We start from the raw sequence: 11,890 nt of genomic DNA, 5'->3' as shown, positions 1-11,890 counted from the left end.
CTCCAATTCATGCAGGATAGAAATTCTAAGCAATCAATACATATCCAAGATCCCTTTGCTTTTGAGTAAGATTCTTATGAGGTGCTTAACAAAGTAGCTCAGAGTTTACCCATGAGATAACGGTCCATTTGCTCATCATGGTAGTGGGTTGTGCTTGTTCCCTTCTCTCCGATACCATCATCTTTCCTGACACAGGTTTCCCAAATAAAAACTATCTAGACTTTAATCATAATCGCAGAGTCTTCTGAGGATACCCAAACTTGACTGATTTCAAACCTATTCCTCCATGGAAGAAGGACTTTAATGAAAAGTCTCTTACCTAAAGCATTGTGAGCATCTAGGAAATTGCTGCTTGAAATTACTCATCTTGAGGACAAACCAACTTTTGATTGGTCGTTTGTCTGCAGGCCACATCCAACAGTGCTCAGGGGTTGATCATGGCTCTGCACTCAAGGTGCAGTATGAGGGCTCTGTAGATCAAACACAAGTCATCTGGGAGCACAGCAAGCACATTACTCCCTGGACTATCTATTAGGCTCCCTCGACAAGCCAATTTTGTACGGTATGTTGTCCCTATCCTTGATCTCACATTATGGATGGGTCAACCAATTAGTTTTCTGATTGGATATTGGGAGCTTTTCAATCTTTTTTTTTCTTGAGACCCCTATTAGTGAAGAAACTACCCAGGTGCCCTTACAACGGAAAATTCACAACCAATAAACAATTGAATCTTAAGATTTACATTGGCCAGGCAGGTTGCTATACCAAACTCTAATAATAACTCTATTTTTCCTCACAACCTGGAAGAAAATGCAGGCAGCTATTCCCAGTTATGCTGAGCACAGCAACCTCAAACTTATTAAAGGTAAGAAACTTGTTGTTTCAGGATGTGAAAAACTCAACATAATGGGAAGATAATTTCTCAAGTGTAAGGTTTAGTTGCTGTTTTTATTTTATTTTATTTTTCAAGCAAGTGGTAAGGTTTTAGTCTCCAGTGTAGAACAGAACCTGGTCTTTGTTAATTTATAAATGTCAGGTACCAAATATGTAAGTTGTACTCCAACCTAGTATGTTGAATGACACAGGCAAATTATTTGTTTTATTTACAATTCAAAATCACATTTAATAATACCACCACACGAGAATAAATATTTGATCAATGTTTATAGTCCTTGAAAACCAAAACAAGGTATAGAAAATATATGATAGAACATTTTAATTATTGGCCCATGGATCTTTGGAACAGTAGAGATCAGTGTTTCATAAAATTATTTTCAGTTATCCTGAAGAAAAACTGCATTTTTTCATGATTAAAAATGACTTCTTTTTCTGGGGTGAAGAAATAGTACAGTGGGTGGGGTGCTTTCCTTGAATTCAGCCAACTTCTAACTACTTATGGTAACTTGATCACTACCCACTAATCCCCACACCCACCTCCTAGGAGTTATCTCTGAGAGTCAAGTCAGGACGAAGCCCTGAACATGAGTCAGTGTGGCCCCCATACCAAATTCTTAAAAAAAATTTTGTTTTTCAGTAACTATCTCCTTCTACTACTTCTGTCTCCCCAAAGAAGTTTGTTCAATGAATAAGATGTTCCTCCCACTGCCAACTTATTCTGAAGATGTTTTCCAATCATCTAAGTAGTTTGGTTTTTTTTATGCTTCAAGGAAGCCCCTATAAGTTTTCTCCTTCCTCCACTAAAAATAATTGATCCCTCTGCTTGCTTTTTCTAATGAAGGCCAGTTAGGCATCAGCCTCTCCTCTTGATTTAGGTTTTGAAATAAGATATTTTGCAACAGATTCAGAAGAATACATACAACATATTTTCAGGTTGTCAAAAGCCATGCCTTATTTTTCTAAACACCTTTCCTGTCCCCCATCTAAATTACATCCCTTGTTACACTTATTCATGGAATCATGTGTTTTCCTTTCATTGAGCTAGAGATGTTTGGCATTATGTATTCATTTTATTGATCACATACAACTGCCTTTGGCTTTTTCTTAGCCTATATGCCCTAAGATATAAACCACATTTCTATTTTCTCAGTGTCAAATTATTTAAATGTGATGTTATTGAATAATAGTCACTCATATTATATATTTATTGACACACATTGCACTAACATACACCTCAGAACCTGGGCCCTATGAAAACAGGATGAGAACACTATTTGGGTGTCCCAAAGAGGAATTGAAAGAGATATACTTGAAATATCACATTTCACTCAAGTGAGAGAAGGAATCCAGAGTTTCGACCTCCATGGATGATCAAGAATCAGGGACGCTGACTCGTTTGCCAAGGCGTTGAAAATCAGATGGACTGGACACCTAATGCAATTTTGAGACCGTCGATGGGCTAGAGCTGTTACAGACTGGATTCCACAGGACGTAAAAAGACCACGTGGCCTCCCACCTATGAGATGGCCAGACTTATTCGTCAACACCCTGAATGAACGGTTTGATGCTCTTTGTGTTCCTGGAGCGAGCAGATACCATTGGGCTACACTAACAGGTGACTGGGATGAATGGAAATATTACTGGCACCCACTCGAGCAAATCAAAGATCAACGGGGATGACAAGGGATACACGTGATTGACACACATAAATTAATTAATATTTAATCTAATAAAATTATTTAAAATTCCATGTTAATGAACATACTTGTCCGTGGAAAGTTGTAATATATATACACATGCACATATTATATAAAATATACTATAATATCATATAGAAACATATAAAATATAATGAAGTTAACATGACACATATGCCTAATTATATAATATATATAACATTATACAGTAATGGTTTGTTGGATAACATTGGGTTGTCCTTGCTCCTTCCTCAGGGAAATTAAGGTTTATTGAGCCACTCCCACAACAGTGCCCCTGAGGCACATCTAATTCTATCAGGTACTAATAATTCCATGTTGCTTTTCTTTTTCCTTTGTGTCATTTGCTTGTCCTATATTTAGCAATGTCCTTTTTTATATAAACACAGAAAGACAGTTCATGCTATGCTTTGTAACATGGGAGTTAATTAATTCCAAAATAATATTTACCCCTGGGCATCCACATTGACTTGATGTAAGCCTCAGTTGCCCTTAGTTCCTAGCACCCCAAAAGCAGGGTCCCAGTGAGGAACTGGATGGAACCAGGATAAGTTGTAAGTGACTCTGGAATCAAAATGGGCAAAGCCACATGACATAATACTAGACTATAAGTTAAGAGCATGGTCATGGACAAACTCTGTCATGACCCAAAAAGAAGTAACTGAATAAAGGACCCTGATGGGATTAGGAAAGACTAATCTGGCCTGAGGACTATGGTCTGGAATATATAGGGAGATGTCCCCAGGAAAAGCCAACCTTTAAGCTTAATATATCTCTTACTATAACCATGCCACCGGACTCGGCACCAGGCTGCTTTCATTCGGGGAGCCCTGGGGGTTGGGGGGCTAAGAGCCTTCCTGCACCACGGGACACAGCCTCGGCAGCCGGCCTCCACAACCCAACTGCCACCAAGCTTCAGGCTGCTTCCCACACACTCGGGTCAAGCTTCACATACGATGAACATTTTTCTGGACCGCGCAGCCATACAACACATCATAAGACACTCCCTACTCATTTTCTATACCTCTTGGAGAGCCTGGCAAGCTACCAAAGATATCCCAGCCACACGGCAGAGCCTGACAAGCTACTCATGATGTATTCGATTTCCCCCAAATAGTAACAATAACGTGCAGACGCCATTGGGCTACACTAGCATGCGACAGGGACGAATGGTGATGTTACTGGCACCCGCTCAAGCAATCGATGAACAACGGGATGACAGTGATACAGTAATATCTCTTACTATGTTCATATAAAATGGCTAGAAATATTCATCATCATCATCATCATCACCATCATCATCATCATCATCATTCCGTTGATCACTGAATTTCTCGGGTGGTCTCAGTAATGTCTCCATTCGTCCTAGCCCTGAGATTTTAGAAGCCTCTCTTTACACGTCCTTTCCAATGGTGCCGCATAGGAGGCTCTTTCAGGGTCAGGGGAATGAGATACATCATTGTTACTGGTTTTTGACATATAAATACACTATGGGTAGTTTCTTCCTGTCTTCCCCAGGGCCCCTGGGAAGGGGTGAGCTCCAGCTTCCCTCCCCGCCTCAAGCAGAGCTCTCGTGGCCAAAGACCTCCAGAGCCTAGCCACAGCCATGCTCAAGGCTCCACTCCACACGTTTGGACAAGCCTCATGCATGAAGGTACCGGCAGAAGAACCCAGGTGTGTGGGACCCAGGGCTGAGACCTCCAAGCCTGCTCACATCGACTCTGGGCCCCTTCCACCCAGATTTTCCATTTTCCAGTAGCTAGGCGGTCACACCCAGGGACTGGCCCTGGCACCGTGTAATCCCACCAACTGCCCACACATAGATACTTACTACCAAGCTCTCAGAAGCGACATCTTATAGCCTACTTCTCCCTCTGGGAGAACCTGGCTAGTTACCGAGAGATTCCTTCCCACATGGGAGAGCCTCGCAAATTTCTCATGGTGTATTCATATGCCAAAACCAGTAACAATGCTGGATCTCATTCCCCTGACCCTGAAAGAGCCTCTAATGTGGCATCATTGGGAAGGATGAGTAAAGAAAGTGTTTTAAAAATCTCAGGGCTAGGAAGAATGGAAAATTAACTGAGACTGCACGAGAAATTAGACAATCAATGGGATGATGATGATGATGATGATGATGATGATGATGATGATGATGATGATGATGATGAGGGGGAGTTTGCGAGGCTCTCCCATGTAGGCAGGAAATTCTCAGTAGCTTGCCAGGTTTTCCCAGAGGGAGAACTAAGCTAAAAGAGGTTGGTGTAATAGTCTCTGGATGTGGACCATTTGTGGGATTATACAGTGCTGGGGTCAGTCCTTGGGTGTGACCGCCTAGATACTGGCAAATGGGTGGAAGAGGTCCAGTCCCGATCGGAGCAGGCATGGAGATCTCAGCCCCAGGTCCCACACACCTGAGTTCCTCTGCCAGTTCCTTCATGCGTGAGGCTTGTCTGAACTTGTGGAGAGGGGCCTTGAGCATGGCTGTGGCTAGGCTCCGGAGGTCTTCAGCAGGAGCTCTGCTCAGGGCAGGGAGGGAAGCTGAGGCCCACCCCCTCGGAGGGGCCCCTGGGAAGACAGCCACACACGGGGGCAAGAAATATTATAATAAGTAAATTTACTATGATTGTTTAAATGGATTACTACCTGAAAGAAGGAGCAAGCAATACACCCTGGATAGAATCCTGCCCTTGAGCCTATCTCCTAGTATTCTAGAGTGCTGAACTCTCAGATGGGATTTTTTTCCTTGAGTTAATCTCCTGGAGGAATAGCTTTACCTCTGTTTGTTGTTATGATAATTTCAACTCCACCTTTGTGTATCCCCACACTTCACAATTTGTATACAACTATGTAGTGAGGGGGTACTAGACATTGAAGAAGAGAGGAGGAGAGTGGAACTTTGGGATTTTGAGGTCTTTAAGGACTAGAAAGTCAGGACTTGATGTTGAGGACTAGAAAGTTCATGACTAGAAGGAGGATGAGAATTGAGAATTTGGAACTTTGGGAGTAGAAGGAGACAGATGACAACGATGACTGAAAGTAGAGGACTATGAGACTACCATGAGACAAGAAATAAATTGTAATGAGGGAGAGGACTTTGAGGTCTATGAGGAGACTAGGATGATGGAACTGTGATGACTGGGACTCTGACCAAAACAAAGACTACAGTTGTGCTATAAAGGAGAGATCAGACTATGCTGGGGAGGAGAAAGAAATTAGCTAACCACCGAGTAGCCTGGGGTCCAGTTCTTTGTTCCTCCATTCCCCTGGTACTTCTTCCGTCTGCCGCTGCCATCATCTGGCCTCGGGAGGTGGCTGTCTTACCAAATGCTCGAGTTCCATGCATGCCCACTGAGCCATTTTCTATGGAAACTCACAATGGTCATTTACTGACAAGGATGTTTTCTGAAAAATGTGTCTTTAGGCGATTTTGAATGTATGTAATGTATAAAGATATCTGAGGTCACTACTGATGTAAAGCACACGGCTAAGATGTCACTAGGAAATAGGAATTTGGGGATGATTGTCTTATGTGTGCTCCATTAGCTGAATGTGATTATGTAACTCATAACCTTCTGTATATTACTATATGCTATAAATTCACTTTATTATATGCTGCTTTATGTCCATATATTTATATATATATACATATTCATTTATATGAACTAAATGGCAGAGGAACCCATGTGTGAGAGACCTGAGCCTGAATCTCCAAGCCTGCTCAGATTGGGACTGGATGGACCTCTTCAGCCCAGATGCCCCATTTTCCAGTAGCCTGTCGGTCACACCCAGAAACTGCCCCCAGCACCCATGTAATCCCACCAATAGTCAATATCCAGAGACTATAAAACCAAGCTCCCAGAAGAGAGTGACAGAAGAGAGTGATGCAGAGTCTCTTGACTCCGCACCTGGCTGTCTTCACCAGGATCCCTCGGAGGGTGTGGGTTGAGTTTTCCTCCCCGCCTCAAGCAGAGCCACGGCAGCTGACGACCTCTGGAATCCAGCCACAGCCATGCTCAAGGCCCCTCTTCACAAGTTTGGACGAGCCTCATGCTTGAAGGAACTGGCAGAGAAACCCAGGTGTGCAGGACCAGGGGCTGAGATCTCCAAGCCTGCTCATATTGGGACTAGGCCTCTTCCACCCAGATCCCCTATTTTCCAGTAGCTAGGTGGTCACACCCAGGAACTGCCCCCGGTGCTGTGTAATCTCATCAACAGCCAACATCCAGAGACTATAAAATCAAGCTTCCCGAAGTGAATGCAGTCATTGGACATCTTATGGCCTAGTTCTCCCTCTTGGAGAACCCGGCAAGCTACTGAGAGTTCTCTGCCCGCATGGGAGATCCTGGCCAGCTATCCGTGGCATATTCATATGCCAAGACCAGTAAAAATGATGGGTCTCATTCCCATGATCCTGAAAGAGCCTCCAATGCAGCACTGTTGGGAAGGACGAGTAAAGAGAGGCTTCTAATATCTCAGGGCTAGGACAAATGGAGATGTTACTGAGACCACTCAAGAAAATCAACAATCAATGGGATGATGATGATGATGATGATGATATGAACTAAGCCTAAAAGTCCTTTTACTTTCCCAATACTCAATTTTTTAAGTTTTCATTAGAGGGAGTTAGAAGCTTGTTGAATCTGTTGTCCAAATCATGTTTATTTTTAGCTTTTTTTTTTTTTACAGAACAAGTTTGTTTTTCATTGTTTCAGACTGGGAATGTACAATGCACTGGCTACATTTATATTAGTTGCTATGGTTTCCAATACTTCAGAAATTGTCCAAGAAAGGAGTGGAATTTTTCTCACCATGCAAAGATGTTTTTCCCTAACTTGTCTGTGCCCACGTAATGTACCAGTTTGAATCGTCTGCTTCTCTTGTCCCCATCTGTGCTGTTTGCAAGGGATGGGGAGTAAAGAAGGGTGGGAAAAAAAAGCAGGTGAAAGCAAGTTAGACACAGTCTTTATTTCAGCAGCATTAGCTCAGAATTAGTCTCTTTTGTTAAAGTCTGTTACTTAGCGTATAGAGATTGAGTCTATAGTATGTTTTACTTCCCTCCAATTACTCCTCCATGAACACGGAGCAGCCTCTGTGCAGAAGAGAGAGCAAAGACTGGTTCTCAAAGGCAGCTTTCTGTAGAGCTTTATTTTTCCTGCTGCTTCTGTTGTTTTCAGTTAATTATTTCTGACCAATTGGATCTGAGCAATTGAATCTCCTTTTGTAAGAATAACTGCATTTTGTTCTGCTCTACTTATTCATCTGTATTATAATCTCAATTTACCCAAAAAAGGAAAATAGGGAAAGTATAATTTACTCTCCATTCTATGCCTTGTTTTCATTGAACTAGCGATTTTATCCTAGCATGTCTTTTTAAAATAATAGCTTGCTGAATTCTTACTGTGAACTTAAAACCACTGTGATCTGTTAGAGAGATCATATGGTCTCATCTCATATGATAGCATCAGCATTCATATCACCTCAGGATAACTTGCAAAACAGGATCTGTTAGAGAGAAAGTAAGAATAGGAAGACTTCCTGTTAATCACTTATGCTAATCAATTGGTTATCACACAGACATTTATTTTTGTTAAGGGCAAACAGTCAGAAAGCAAGAGGAAAAAGATTACTCACACAAGTGGTGGTCTTCTGGTCTCTGTTGCCACTGCCACCGCTGTTTCTGGTGCTATGTTTCTGCTGGGCAGAGGCTGATACTTCTGTAACTGCTACCTCGATTACTGCTGTTGCTACCGATGTTATTGGTACCGCCACTTGCTGCTGCCTGTGCTGTTGGGGCTGGGACAATTTTTGCCACTTCAGCTGTTTGGGTCTTCGGTGTTTAGCTTTAGGGATTTTTCTTTTGTTTTTATGGGGGTGCATGTGGGTGCTCTGACGTACATACTAATGAACTCAGGGAGATATTTACCCCCCCAGAAAGCAATGAGATATCTTAGTCTGTAAGTTAGGTTAACTTATGTTAGTTATATATCTGGTCTTCTAGAGAAAGAAGTTCTAGGAGTGTCTTGAGCTCTTTTCTCGGAGTAAATTTCAGCCACCCACAGGAATAGGCTGGCAGAGTGGCGCCTTCACTGTTTGGCTAGTCATCTTCTCAACCCTAGTCATAGTGTTACGTGACCAGGCAGATCACATTTTCCTCTAGCATTTGCAATTAGAAAACAGAGAAACTTAACACACTGATGGATGCTCAAAGACAAGAGGCATTAGCTAGTTTGTAAATCTTGACTTTATTTGGATAAGAACAAAGGAGGTTTGCTTTGAGAGTAAGAGAAATGCAAGACAATATGGTGGAACAGAGACTAGCACACATCCAAAAGAACAAAAGCAACCGCTGTTGGAGAGGATGTGGGGAGAAAGGGACCCTTCTTCACTGCTGGTGGGAATGCCGACTGGTTCAGCCCTTCTGGAAAACAATTTGGACGACTCTCAAAAAATTAGATATTGAATTCCCATTTGACCCAGCAATACCACTGCTGGGAATATATCCCAGAGAGGCAAAAAAGCACAATCGAAACAACATTTGCACATGTATGTTCATCGCAGCACTGTTTACAATAGCCAGAATCTGGAAAAAACCCGAATGCCCCAGAACGGATGACTGGTTGAGGAAACTTTGGTACATCTATACAATGGAATACTATGCAGCTGTCAGAAAAAAGGAGGTCAAGAATTTTGTAGTCAAGTGGATGGGCATGAAAAGTTTCATGCTGAGTGAAATGAGTCAGAAAGAGAGAGACAGACATAGAAAGATTGCACTCATCTATGGTATATAGAATAACAGAGTGGGAGACTAACACCCAAGAACTGTAGAAATAAGTACCAGGAGGTTGACTCCATGGCTTCGAGGCTGGCCTCACGTTCCGGGGAAAGGTCAACTCAGAGAAGCGATCACCAACTACATTGTAGTCGAAGGCCATGTGGGGGAAGGGAGTTGCGGGCTGAATGAGGGCTAGAGACTGAGCACAGCGGCCACCCAACACCTTTATTGCAAACCACAACAGCTAATTAGAGAGAGGACAGAAGGGAATGCCTTGCCACAGTGGCAGGGTGGGGTGGGGGGGAGATGGGTTTGGGGAGGGTGGGAGGGACACTGGGTTTACGGGTGGTGGAGAATGGGCACTGGTGAAGGGATGGGTTCCCAAACTTTGTATGAGGGAAGTATAAGCACAAAAGTGTATAAATCTGTAACTGTACCCTCACGGTGATTCTCTAATTAAAAATAAATAAATTTAATAAAAAAAAAAAAGACAATATGGTGGAGGAAAGGCAGTTAGGTAGACACAGAAGAGTAGCAATACAGATTATATGGCTCCAGAAATAGGAAACAAAGGAAGCTGCATAATTATGACCCTTAATTCCTATAGTAGTTTCTGCTACTTGGTACCAGGAGTCATCCTGGGCAACAGATTGCTAGGATGAAGTTTTGGAATTGGTCACTCACTACCAGTTGGCAAAAAAGGACACTGTCTTTGATGGCAGATGGCAAGACAGCAGCCCAGACATGAGTTGCAGACATTGGCCAATACCTGGACCTGTGATGAGCTGATATGTTCTAATGGAAAGAGTGTTCTGGCCTTGCGCAGAATATCAAGCATTTGAAAAAAATCAGGGAGATAATAATTATGATAATTTCTCATGCTCAACACTACTGATGCTTTAAGGAGAGAAGATGAATTCAAAAGAATGAATGTCAAGTAAAACATGAGATTCAGAGGGCCTCCTTAGTACTTGGGGAGACATATATCACCTGCAGCTAGAAAGCAGAACAGTTGAGAACTATGACAATAATATAACTTAGAGATATTGGGACTTCAGAGAAAGCTGAAATTGGTTGACTAATCAGGATTTATAGAGAAAGAATGTAATCCTGAAATTTGTATGAGGAGATCTGGGTAGAATTTACTTGAACAAAGCACATACTCCTAAGCCACTTTACCTGTAGAGGTACCTCATTTTTCTCATATTAGAAGACATAGTCTACCCATGGGCTGGAGCAATAGCACAGCGGTTGGGCATTCGCTTTTCACGCGGCTGACCTGAGTTTGATTCCTCCGCCCCTCTCAGAGAGCCCGGCAAGCTACCCATGCGTATTGGATATGCCAAAAGCAGTAACAATAAGTCTCTCAATGGGAGACCTTACTGGTGCCCGCTCGAACAAAAATCGATGAGCAACGGGATGACAGTGACAGTGACAGTCTACCCATCTACCTCCCTCTTAGGTTTCTAGAAAAAAATCTGAAATGAGGCACCTGTTGTGATAGTGCTAATATTAAGTATCTGTTTCCTCCTTTTCTTGTGGTTAACAGAACCTTAATGAGGGGAACATGGACATGCAAAGACATTGGAACAATCAAATGCCCAAGGGACCAGGTGACTGGACTCCTGCTAACTAACTGGAGGTGGCAGAGAGACCCTAGATAGACTCTGAGTGCCCATCTTCAAGGCAGGGAGAATATTAACCTGGATAATCAAGCTTATTGATTCAGAATCACTCTCCATGTTTTGAGAGCTCCAGGCAGGACTCTGGGAAACAATCTCAACATGTTCATGATAAGCCTTAATAGCTAAATCAAGTGGTGACCCACATGAAATGACACAGAGATAACAGAACTGTCATGAAAGTGAAGGAAGGGATAAAAAGGCCCAGTGCACTAGTATGCTAGTGGTGGGGGGATCTATTGTTTAAGACCAGAACATTTTCCAGCAAACAATATCCTTGGAGGACCCCTGGGTGCATCACTCCCTCTTATTGGGGTGACAAGGAACACAGCAAGAGTTATACTGATATCTTATTAGAAACAGACAAGGCTTATGTAAAAAACATCTCCCAGGGGGCGACCAGGGGAGAGTCCCAGGGACTCTCCCAGTTGACCGCCCTTCGGGTTTCGGGGTTATGGTCTCTGGCCTCTCGCCCAGCCGGAGCGGCCTGGGCCATGGGGCAGAAGGAGGAGGAAATGAGGGCCAAGCCGGTTGATTGATCAGTTTATTCCATTCACTCCTCTCTCTCTGCTTCTCTCCCAGCTCTGGATCTCTACTCTCTCTCGATTGATTCTGCTGCTCCATTCTCCTTCACTAGTCTCTCCTCCTACTAGTCTCTCCTACCTTGCCCTCTAGGCCACACACAGTCAGGTGGCAAAATCAACATAAGAAAGCCCTTCCTGAGGGCCAGGCATTCCAAAGCCCTTCCTGACTGCCAGCAAGAAAAATACCTCTTAAGGTTTTTCTCCTTTCCTTAGTCCAAGAACTTATTCACATCTTAA

The sequence above is a fragment of the Sorex araneus genome, chromosome 6, assembly GCF_027595985.1.
Source record: "Sorex araneus isolate mSorAra2 chromosome 6, mSorAra2.pri, whole genome shotgun sequence".
Lineage (NCBI taxonomy): Eukaryota > Metazoa > Chordata > Mammalia > Eulipotyphla > Soricidae > Sorex > Sorex araneus.
The sequence above is the reverse complement of the archived record's forward strand: the minus strand, read 5'-3'. Positions refer to the sequence as shown.